Below are 11,488 nucleotides of genomic sequence, written 5' to 3' on the forward strand. Positions count from 1 at the left end.
TTGTTGAAACTCTTAGAGTTAATCAATTGCCACAAACTAAATGTCTGTGATCTCTCCATTGCTCTGTATCTGGACTACTAATCAGTCTATTCTCTCACTTTCTTCTATAAAAGAAGAAAATGTATTATTGGTTTTGTAGTAGGTATAGCTTTTATTAATAGAAAAATCTTTAGGAGTGGACAAAGAATAGAATATGCTTCTTGTTTGGGCATTTAATTCATAGCTATCAATCAAAAAGTCTGTAATTTATTTTAATCAGGAAAGTTCATGAGGGGCTGGGAATATGGCCTAGTGGCAAGAGTGCTTGCCTTGTATACATGAGGCCCTGGGTTCGATTCCTCAGCACCACATATACAGAAAATGGCCAGAGGTGGCGCTGTGGCTCAAGTGGCAGAGCGCTAGCCTTGAGCAAAAAAAGAAGCCAGGGACAGTGCTCAGGCCCTGAGTTCACGGCCTAGGACTGGCAAAAAAAAAAAAAAAAAAGTTCATGAAACCCCCATCTCAACCAATTGCGGGGCACAGTCCTGGGTACCTGTCACCTCAGCTATGAGGGAAGGGTAACTAGGAGTGTCTCAATCCAGGCTAGCTCTGTCAAAAAACACGACCCTATTGGAAAAATCCTGAAGGCTAAAGGACTTGAAGGCTGGCTCATGTGGTAAAGTGCCTTCCTAGCAAGCATCAGGCCCAGAGTTCAACCCCTGGAACTGCCAAAAATAATGATCATTTTTATTTAGTATTATGAATTGCATAATCGCATGAGTCACTTCAATGGTTGGGGCACTAATTATCATGATGAAGAAAACATTAAGTCAGCATCCAGTGGCATCACTCCAGCTCTTGTGGTGAGCCGGTTCCCAATGCCATGTGTATTCTGGACATGTTCCATCCGAGTACTGAAACCACCAATTGAGTGCGTGTAAAACCGTGTCACCCAGTACTGGGGCATAGAAATTCCACTGTTGTCATTGACAGGCAACCAAAACTACTGATAAGTGTGAGCTAAGCAGTGTTAACACAGAGTTGATATTATTTCTTCTTAAATAAACTTGACCTTTCATTTTAGCTGATGTGAGAAGGTTTCAGTTTCTACAAAGCTGAATTCATTTTTGAACCTAAACATTCTCTCTCTCTCCCCCCCTCTCTTATATTAATGCCAATCCAAAGGTTGAACTAAAGACCTGGGTGCTGTCCCTGAGCTTTTTTGCTCAAAGCTAGGGCTCTACCACTTGAGCCACAGCTCTACTTCTGAAATTTTGCTTAACCATTGGAGATAAGAGTCTCATGGACTTTCCTGTCGAGAATGGCTTTAAACAGCAGTCCTCAGACCTCAGCCACTTGAGTAGCTAGGATTACAAGAGTGATCCATAAGGGCCTGGCTTAAATCTTTACTTTCTAAAACCCAAGATCTGGGAATGCTAAGGTGAGAGTGAGGAATCTCTTTTATAAGCATTCCTAAGACTTTGGCCAAAACTCAAATGTGATCAATGCTGCTATAACTACAAAGGTTCTGGCTCTAGAAAATGTAGTTCATAGATTCCTTAATATGTTCACCACTAACTGTTAAAAACAAACAAACAAAAAAAGCTTTGGAATCAACTTTAGTGTCCTAACATTGCAAACACCCACTTGGCTAACTTCAAAGAATAGTTCTTTTGTCTTTACTTTTTAAAGAACAGTCAGTAAGGGAAGAATAGCTTATACTGTCCTACTGTACAAGAATTTATTCCAGTCCTACTGTGTGCTAGGCACTGAACTAAATACCTCACATTCATTGTCTCTATTCTTTGAACATCTTTGCATAGTGAATTATTCTATCAATCAGATGCATATCAATTTATATTTTTGTGCAACTAATTTTTCCTCTTTAAGCCTGATGCCTGTCCTCTCTTCAGACTTTTGACAGTGGTTTGATAGTGACTAAGCTATTACAGAAGTAACTAAAAAAAATAAAAAGAAGGAGGAGGAGAAGGAAGCAAAGGATGGATAAGTAAAATCCCATTGTGAATATATACCACATTTTCTTGATCCATTCATCCATTGAGATACATCTAGACTGATTACATATTTGGCTATGGTAAATAGCGCTGCACTAAACATATAATTTATCCCCAGAATTGAAGTCCAAACTTTTACTAACTTACAATTACCCATAAAGCATATCACAATTTTGTTATTGATATACAGAATTTTACTGGAATATTGTCAATAAATACATAGTACAATTTTCATTTCCATGATGAATTTTAATTTATTTTATTTATTTTTATTGTCAAGGTGATGTACAGAGGGCTTACAGGTTCATACATAAGGCAGTGAGTACATTTCTTATCAAACTTGTTATCTCATCCTTCATTTTCCTCCCACTTTCCCTCCTTCCCAGTTCCTCCACCCCAGCTGTACAGCTGGTTTATCACATATTATCTTGAAGTACTGTTGTTGTATTGGTTCACCTTTTACCCTTTGTCTCACCATTTTGATGTTCCCCTTCCCTGGTTCCTATAAATGTACATATAATAACCAGGGTACCAAAATCAGATCCAGTGACAACAGGGATAAAAACATAGAGAAGAAAAACAAAAGAAAAAGGCATAATTTCACATAGTGCATTGAAAATAACAACTATGAAAAACCACTTATTTCCATAACTTGGAGTTCATTTTACTTATCATCATCTTATGTGTTCATATGGACATAGCTATTGAGCTATTGTGATCAACTGCTATGACTATCCTACACATATATTAATTATTACCAATGAGGGAAACCATAGGGTCTGTGTTTCTTTGGGTCTGGCTCACTTCACTTAGTGTGATTTTTTCCAAGGCTTTCCATTTCCTTACAAATGAGGCAATGTCATTCTTTCTGATAGAGGCATAGAATTCCATTGTGTATATATACCACAATTTCTTGATCTATTCATCTACTGAGGGGCATCCGGGTTGGTTCCATATTCTAGAGGTGGTAAATTGTGCTGTGATGAACAAGGTTGTGTTGGTAGCTTTAGTGTGGTCTTGCTTGTAATCTTTTGGGTAGAGGCCCAAAAGTGGAGCTGTTAGGTCATAGGGGAGCTCTATGTTTAGCCTTTTGAGGAGCCTAGACATTGCTTTCCAGAGTGGTTGAACAAGTTTACACTCCCCCCAACAGTGTAGTAGGGTTCCCTTTTGGCCACATCCCCTCCAGCGTCTGTTGCTATTCATTTTCTTGATAATGGCCATTCTTACTGGTGTGAGGTGGGATCTTAATGTTGTTTTTTTTTTTTTTTTTTTTTTTTTTTTTTTTGCCAGTCCTGGGCCTTGGACTCAGGGCCTGAGCACTGTCCCTGGCTTCTTCCCGCTCAAGGCTAGCACTCTGCCACTTGAGCCACAGCGCCGCTTCTGGCCGTTTTCTGTATATGTGGTGCTGGGGAATCGAACCTAGGGCCTCGTGTATCCAAGGCAGGCACTCTTGCCACTAGGCTATATCCCCAGCCCTTAATGTTGTTTTGATTTGCATTCTTTGATAGCCAGTGATGCTGAGAAATTCTTCATGTGACTCTTGGCTATTCTAATTTCCTCTTCAGAGAAGTCTCTCTTTAAGCATTTTCAATAAGGGACAGTTTTAGAGCCCATGTGACTACATAAGTACTCTGACTATACAAGCTTCATGTCCAACATTTTGAGATAGCAGCAGAGCTTTGCTTTGCTTTCTGGATTACTCTTCAATGTGGAGGCAGGCATGGTGGTAAAAGTAGGTTGCAGAACCTGATAATGATATGAGTGAGAAAACTTATTTTAATTAAAAAAAATTTTTTATGTATAGGGCTGGACAGAAAATTCTTGAGTGAGGAAATTTAATTGTGGTTGTTTGTATGGAATGTGTTCACCTGGAATAACTTTATCCATTTATTCATTTATTTTGATGGTACTGGAGATTGAACCCAGAGTCTGTACTTGCTAGGCAGGTACTCTTATCTCTTGAACTTTATCTTCAACTCCTTTTTGAATTGGTTGCCTTCTTTTAAAAAATGTTTAAAATTGTTTTTATTATAAAGGTGATGTATAGGTGGGCTTAGAGTTACATTATTCAGGTAATGAGTACATTTCTTTTTGGACAATGTTAGTCTTCCGTAGCTCTCTCCCAGGTTTTACCTCTCATTCCCTTGAATTGATTACTTTCCAGGGAGGGTCTCCTTTTATATCCTGAGCTGCCAACCTCCTACTTTGCTTTTCTGTGTCCCTGGAGATGACAAGCACACTGTACTGCACCCAGCCATTTTGTGTCCCGTGGAGCTGGGATAACAGGCACACACTACTGCACCCAGAAATTGGCTGAAATGGAGTCTCCTGAACTTTATTTTTTGTGGGTTATGGGGCTTGAACTCAGGGCCTGAGTGTTATCCATTCCCCCCACCCCTTCGAGGCTAGCACTCTACCACTTTGAAAAGTAGTGCCACTTCTGGTTTTTCAGGTGGTTAATTGGAGATAAAAGTCTCACAATCTTTCCTGCTTTTCCTCGCTTTGAACCACAGTCCTCAGTTCTTAGCCTCCTGAGTAGCTAGGGTCACAGGCGTGAGCTACTAGTGCTCACCAATCTTGAACTTTTGAGCCTAGGCTGTCTTTAAACCTTGGTCTTCTTTCTCTGCCTCCCAAGTAGCTAGGATTGTAGTCTTGACTGACTGCAGCCAGCTTGAAATTTACTTTTTTAACATTTTGAAATAATTTTACATTTTGTAGGTTAGTATGGAGATTTCCTATACACTCTCTACCCAATTTCCCTTTAATGTTGACATCTTTTAAAACCATGATGCTTTTGTCAAAACCAACAAACTAAGGAGTACAATATTAGTAACTAATCTATAGAGGATATTCAGAGTTTATAAATACCCTGCAATGCCTGCCATTGTCCCTAATATCATTGTGCCTAAGTGATCTAAAACCAGATACTAATCTGCAAAATACTCGGTGGTCTTTTCAGGGCATACACTGCTGTATAGCCTTGCTTTGAACACAATGAGTTATTGAATGTAAGGTTGTTGTTGTGGCAAGGAGCTCCTGATGAGCCAGTGGGCTCATCACCAAAATGTGTTTAATTTTCTTGCTTCTTTAAATCTATAATGGATAGCTATGTCACAGAACATGATAGGTACTAACAAACAATAAGAAAAGAATCAACAACTGACCTGAACTTGAAGACAGATACAGGGAGCTAAATGACCCACTGCTGGAGAATCAAGGAATTTGACCTCGTTGAGTCAGTGATGTTTCAATCCAATCTCTGTTTTACACTTTTAACAACTAACAGTCTGTAGTCTCTTCTGAATGAGTGGGTGAATGAGGTAGGAAGCAAAGGAATCAAGGTAGCTGCAGGACGAGTACCAGGAATGACCCTGATTGAGTTAGAGAGCCACCCTTGGGCGCTTGACATTTCCCTAAGCCACGTGTTTGATTACAATCTTTGGAGCTACCTGGAAATGGCAGTTATAAGATTTACTTGTAAAACTTTAGGATCAAATGTACAGATTGTAGGATTGTCATCTTTCACACTGTGCATGTTATACATTTAGCCACTTTTTATATTTTGTTAGTATTCTTAATTGCTCATTTCAAACAGACAGTAGTTAATATTAACATAGATTGCATGTCTTGTTTAGAAATTATTTGATCATGTATGTTTACAAGTTTTCTTGCTAGCTAGCTAATTAAAACCTTGTGGGCTGAAGATTTTTGTTCCAGTTTTTCAATGCTTCTTTACACAACACTTCTCAAATGATGCCCTCTTTGTAGAAAAAAAGCATATACAATAAGCTAGATTATTTTTAGGAGATAATTTTAGTTCTTCCTTCTACTCCCACTCCCTTTACAAATTTTAAAACAAGGGTCTAGAGCCAGGAAACACTTTGGCTGCACAGTCTCTTTTTTAAAAAAAAATTTTATTGTCAAGGTGACATACAGAGAAGTTACAACTATATATGTAAGGTAGTGAATACATTTCTTGTCAAATTTGTTACCTCCTCCCTCATTTTTCTCCCACCTTCCCCCCTCCATACTTCCCCCAAGATGTACAGTTAGATTACAGCATCTTGTCTTGTAAGTATTACTGTTGCATTGGTTCACACTTTGTCGTTTGTCTCACCATTTTGATGTTCCCCTTCTCTTCCCTAATTCAGATAAATGTATATATAATACCCAGGGTACCCAAATCAAATACAGTGACAACAGGGGCTAAACCATAGGGAAGATAAACAAAAGAAATAATTTCACATAGTACATTAAAAATAACAAACATGCTAAACTGTTTATTTCCATATCATAGAGATCATTCTGCTAGCATCATCTTATATGATCGTATTTACATAGCTATCTTATACACACTTTTCATGTGTGCATTGGGTCCAGGCCATGGACTATGAAAGTGTTCCTATTAGAGAGTCATAGACCCAAAAGGCCAACTTCATCCAAGTAATTGTGACACACCCAAGAAAGCGCTGTCTCCCAGTTCTGAGTCTGGTACTTCCATGTCCTGAGGGCAGCAGACTCTGCAGATGTTTCCTAGTCAGTGTTGACTGATGCATGATGGATCTATTTGCAACGAGAGACACTTGTTTCTGGCTAGATAAGATTTCCTACCCAAGCAAGGAAGTCATCATAATGCAGCCTTCCCTGTGCTTAATTGGTGGCTTATCAAACCGAAGTTGTTTTTCACTATGGATAGAAAAATTTCAAGGAATATTTGCAAATTTGTGCAAACTTCTCCTTGCTTTTTAAAACTCAGCAGAGTTCAACAGCAATCATTCCTGGGATTTCTGGCTTCTGGGAGTGTGGGCTGGCACATTCCGAAATCCATGTAAGTGCATGTCCCCAGTGCATGCTAGGTGGCACTGAAGGCCCCTGCTGTGGGAACAAAGATGAAAGACGCCTTTGCCTTACACTTGCCTCACGTCTCATCATGATGTTTACCCTGGAGGTTGGCTTTTTCCGATTTAAATGGTGAAATAAAAGAGACCCGAAGTCCTGATAGCATTTAGAATGTGCCAAACTTTCCCTGCAGAGTTGCTTTCATGCAAAGCAGTTTTCCACTTGCCTGAGGCTTAAAGCTTTTCCTTCCTGGATCAGGCTCCCCACCAGGAAGTTCAGCGCGAAGGATCTGTTCAATTACAGTGTGTGTGTGTGTGTGGGGGGTGTGTTTCATACAATGAATTATCTTGCCAATGATAGCCCAAAGTATTACTTATCAGCAAACTGTATAAACAGTTCATTTTAGCAAATTAAATCAGTTAAAAACAGTATAATCAAACAAGTTAATCAAAAAAGGTACAATCTAAATTGAAATTGTGGGGTTATTTTTTTAGCTCTCAATTTTATTTTCCCCACAGTGGTTTCTGAGGCAAAAGAAATGAGTTGAATATGTAAACCTTAATCTCAATTCAGTTCCATCCAAGAAAGGCTGGAGGATCTGCTTTCAGAGGAACCTCGGTGGTAGAAGAATTGGAGCAATGATAGAAGAAGGAAAAAAGAGAAAATACAAATTAAAATTATTGATGGAGAGGAGAGAAGGCATTTAAAAATAGATAGCTTGACTAGGGAGAAATCTTGAAGAGCTTCGAGGAGAAGAAGAGATTCTTTGGCTCAGTTACCATGTATAAGAGGTGATTGAAATACATGAGATGGGAAAAGAGAAGGCAAATATTTTTTGCTTTTCATTGCCTCCCATTGATGTTTTCTAACAGATTTCAATAAAAATTAAATGTTGTTTAGTTTAGGTTCAGGTCAAAATTTCTTTCAATGTGAAACCATGAAAAACTAGAATCAGTAGATAGTTGAAATTTACATTAAGGCTTGTGTACTAAATGTTAAACCAAATTATTTAGGTCAATTATCTAATAATTGATTTCCAATACTCAAGGGAACAAAAAGTGAGGGGGGATTATGTTGGAACAAGTCCACACTCTCTACTTGGAGAAAATCAAATTAGTACCTCTGCTGTAAAATCAAGGGGGAAAAAAAAGACAACATATGCATATAAGCCAATAGTGTAGAGAAAACATGGATCCTAATGGGGTAGAGAGAAGAGAAATGTGCAACTTGTCTCATTTTCTTTTGAGCATAAGACAGGCGTAATTCTACCTACATATAATTCAGAGCCTGTTTGCTCTGTGCATTTGGCTACTTATGCTTCCATAGCGTTCTTGGGGTTTTTTTTGTTGTTGTTGTTTTGGGGCGGGGGGAGGTAGAGAAACATTGTGTTTAATGGTAAAGCTTAGCACACCCCAGCACCTGGAATGGCATGGAGTCGAAGCAGCAGGAACAGCTGGGTGACCTCCACCCAGCCTCACATGGCAAGAGGATGAGGAACCCGACCATCGGACAGAAGAGCCCCGTGGCCTTGGACAGGGCAAAGCCCAGAATGGCAAAGGAGAAGAGCAAGCTGCCAAACACTGTTCCAATGCCAGCCCCTGATCCAGGCGCACCAACTGTGGCAGCCCCAATAAACTTGGCTGCTGGATCAATGTCGCAGGAGACAACACTAGTCTGGAACTCCTGTGTGGCGGCCACCTGGAGTGGGGAGCTCAGGCAGCACGGCTGTTTAGATGGAGCCTCTGGTTTGCTCAGGAGGGAGGCAGACACAGACCTGATTAGACTTCTGGTACAACAACTGGAGAAATAAGCAGTGTCCGGGTGGTCTGCATTTTTCCAGTCTCACAGCTTTAGCCCTTGCTCTCAGCACAGGGCTCCCCGCCCCCCACGAATGCTTCCATAGCATTCTATAATAGAGATATATCATCATTGGTTGGGCCAATAACTTCTTTGAGAAACAGATAAGGGCTCATTCTATAAAAATGCACACATATAAGATGCATAAGAATATATATGTTGACATTTTAAAGGTTCATAGATGCTCTGGAGGCTGGCTTCAAAATTTCTTCATTGTTCAAAAATATCAAGCAACTTGCAAAAGAGAGGTCCCTGTCCTGACATGAACCATAAGCTACGAGAGCAACAGAACTCTCATTTTCACAGTGCCACTATGGGCAAGGCAGGTAGACGAGCAAGTTCTTGCACAGAAATACTGTTCACAGGGTGCTCAAAACACAATGGAACATGTAAAGTAAGAATCAACATTTTAGAAATATAACACATTGAGTCAAAAGAAAATTGCTCAGCACTCCTAGGTGACAAAGAAAAGTATGTAGCCTTGCCTACTCCACATAAACAACTGAAAGCCTGCTTTCCCCAAATCATGAAATAACGTTTATGCATGTTTAGGTTTGCAATGCATTATTTTACTGAAGCTTTTGAATGCATACCTTTTGTTCTATAGCCATAGGGAATTCAAGCAAACTAAGGTTGTAGATCAAACTACAAAACAGTAGCAGGATTATATTTTTCCAATTGAGTTGAAATGTAGAAGTTTTTTAATGGAAAAATTTTGTCTCTAAAGTCCAAATATATAGCCCTTTTCTTAAAAAGGACTGCTTATATTCAATTGAATCATGACACTGTAACTGATTGTGTGCCTATTGACTGCTACCAGAGATTAAATGAGATTCTATACATAAAGTTTTACACAGAATCTACCAAGTGCTTAATAAACAATTGTGTCAGATAGTCTTTCTGAGGTGGTAGAGCTTTTTACAGTGGCTCTGCAGATGTGCCTGCCACTGAAGTTGATGTTTGGTGGCCTGGCTGTCCAATATAACCTCTGACCCAGCTGAAGAAAACAAAACAAAACGAACAAATAAAAACTACTGGGTTCCAATGCTCAGAGCATTCATACTCCGTGGTGTTTTGTCAACAGTAGGGAGCACACCGAATAGTAAAGATGTCCTTCAGTTCCCCCATCCTTGGTTGAGAGCACAACAGGTTTGCATACCTGTTGAAATCATTCTCAGTAGGATTGATTTCAAAGCTGGAAATGTTCAGGTAGGAGGTAGACTGTGCAAGGAGTCTGCTGGACATATGCCATCAAAAGTGTGAACTCTGATCCTCAGCTGCTCTGCTCCAGCAAGGATGTTGAACAGCATGATCACCATTTGAAAGGTTTCTATTTCTACTTGAAATCCTTTAGAACATTAGTCCCAACCTACCTTTGCAGTCTTATTTTCTACAGCTACTTTCCTTACAACCTACTGATCAACTACATTAAGTTCAGCAGAAAAATGATCAGAAAGTACCAAGTGACAATGGAGAATTGGAAAACCCAGGTTTATTATGCCAGCAGGCCCAGAGGAGTTCCTAACTCCAGTCTGTGATCCCTGAAGGACACAAGTGCAATCCTTTTATTTGGTAGAGCACAAACGTTTTGAGTTTGGGTTTACCCAAAGATTACAGTGTCTCAAAGATTATTTGCAAGTGATTTCAGGTAATACCAGGTTGAGCTAGCTTTGATAATGGCAGAGTTGAGCTAGTTCTGATAGTGGCAGGTTTTCCTTATCCAAGTATCTTTTTCCTCAAATTCTGAGCCAGAGCTTCTCTCCTGAACTCTTATCTGCCTAGTTAAGAAATCCACTGGAGACGGGTGCTGATAGCTCATGCCTGCAATCCTGGTCATTCCCAACCTAAGGGTTGTGATTCAAAGTGTTTGTAGTTACTGAGGGCCAGGATCCTGGTTCACACTACAGCTCTAGCTTTTCATACCATCCTTGGTGAGATGAGCAATATGCCCATGGGAGACATGAATATTTCCTGGGGGAAAGTCTGCAAGACCCTTAATTAACCAGCAAAATTCCAGAAGTGGACATATGGCTCAGATAGTAGAGTGCCAACCTTGAGTGAAAAAGCTAAGGAAAAGCACCCAGGTCCTGAATTCAAGTTCCAGTACTAGCACAAACAAACAAATAAAAAGCCCACTTGGGTGGAGACAAGGTGATATTAAACTCATTTAGAAAATAAACTCTTAATTATTTCTCTTTAGTTTTCTGAGAGGTCTAGCCCCTTTACCAGAAAAGTGAAGCATCCTTTTTTTTTTTTTTTTTTTTTTAATTCATCTCCTGGGCAGTCGGGCATATTCAGCCTTGTTTCAGGCCTTTCACCACTGCTAGACTCTAATCCTGGTAAGGAAAAGGGTTTATATTCATAACTCAGACAACAGAGACAAGAAAATTACCTGAGGCAAAATAAATGCTCCACAAATACAAGGTGATTAACCAACACTGGCTTCTGTCTTCATGTCCTGAACTAGGAAAGGGATCTGGTGGCATTGCTCATCACAGGAGCACATTGGCTATTCCACGGACCAGGCGGATGACCTCTGTCATCGATGACCTCTGTCATGATCTTCCTTTCACTGAATCTTTCATTCGCCCCTAAAATCCAGTTATTTGTAACACCGGTACACACTTAGAACTCCAACAAGCAGGGCTTGGAGGGCCTTCATCCATCCACCACAGTCTAGTGACTGACAATTTTTTTTTGGTCATGTCACTTAAATTCTTTTTCTTTCTCAGAAGAGCCTTTCAAAACACCCATCATTTGCTCTGATTAGTTCTAAGGCTGGGTACCCCCCCACCCTC

At 39.8% G+C, this 11,488-nt stretch overlaps 1 pseudogene; it reads right to left on the minus strand.

The window, feature by feature from the left end:
* Positions 1-8,222: 8,222 nt before the first annotated feature.
* Positions 8,223-8,695, minus strand: LOC125361989 (annotated as a pseudogene).
* Between the last annotated feature and the right edge of the window lie 2,793 nt (positions 8,696-11,488).

The sequence above is a fragment of the Perognathus longimembris genome, chromosome 13 (genome assembly GCF_023159225.1).
Source record: "Perognathus longimembris pacificus isolate PPM17 chromosome 13, ASM2315922v1, whole genome shotgun sequence".
Classification (NCBI taxonomy): Eukaryota; Metazoa; Chordata; class Mammalia; order Rodentia; family Heteromyidae; genus Perognathus; species Perognathus longimembris.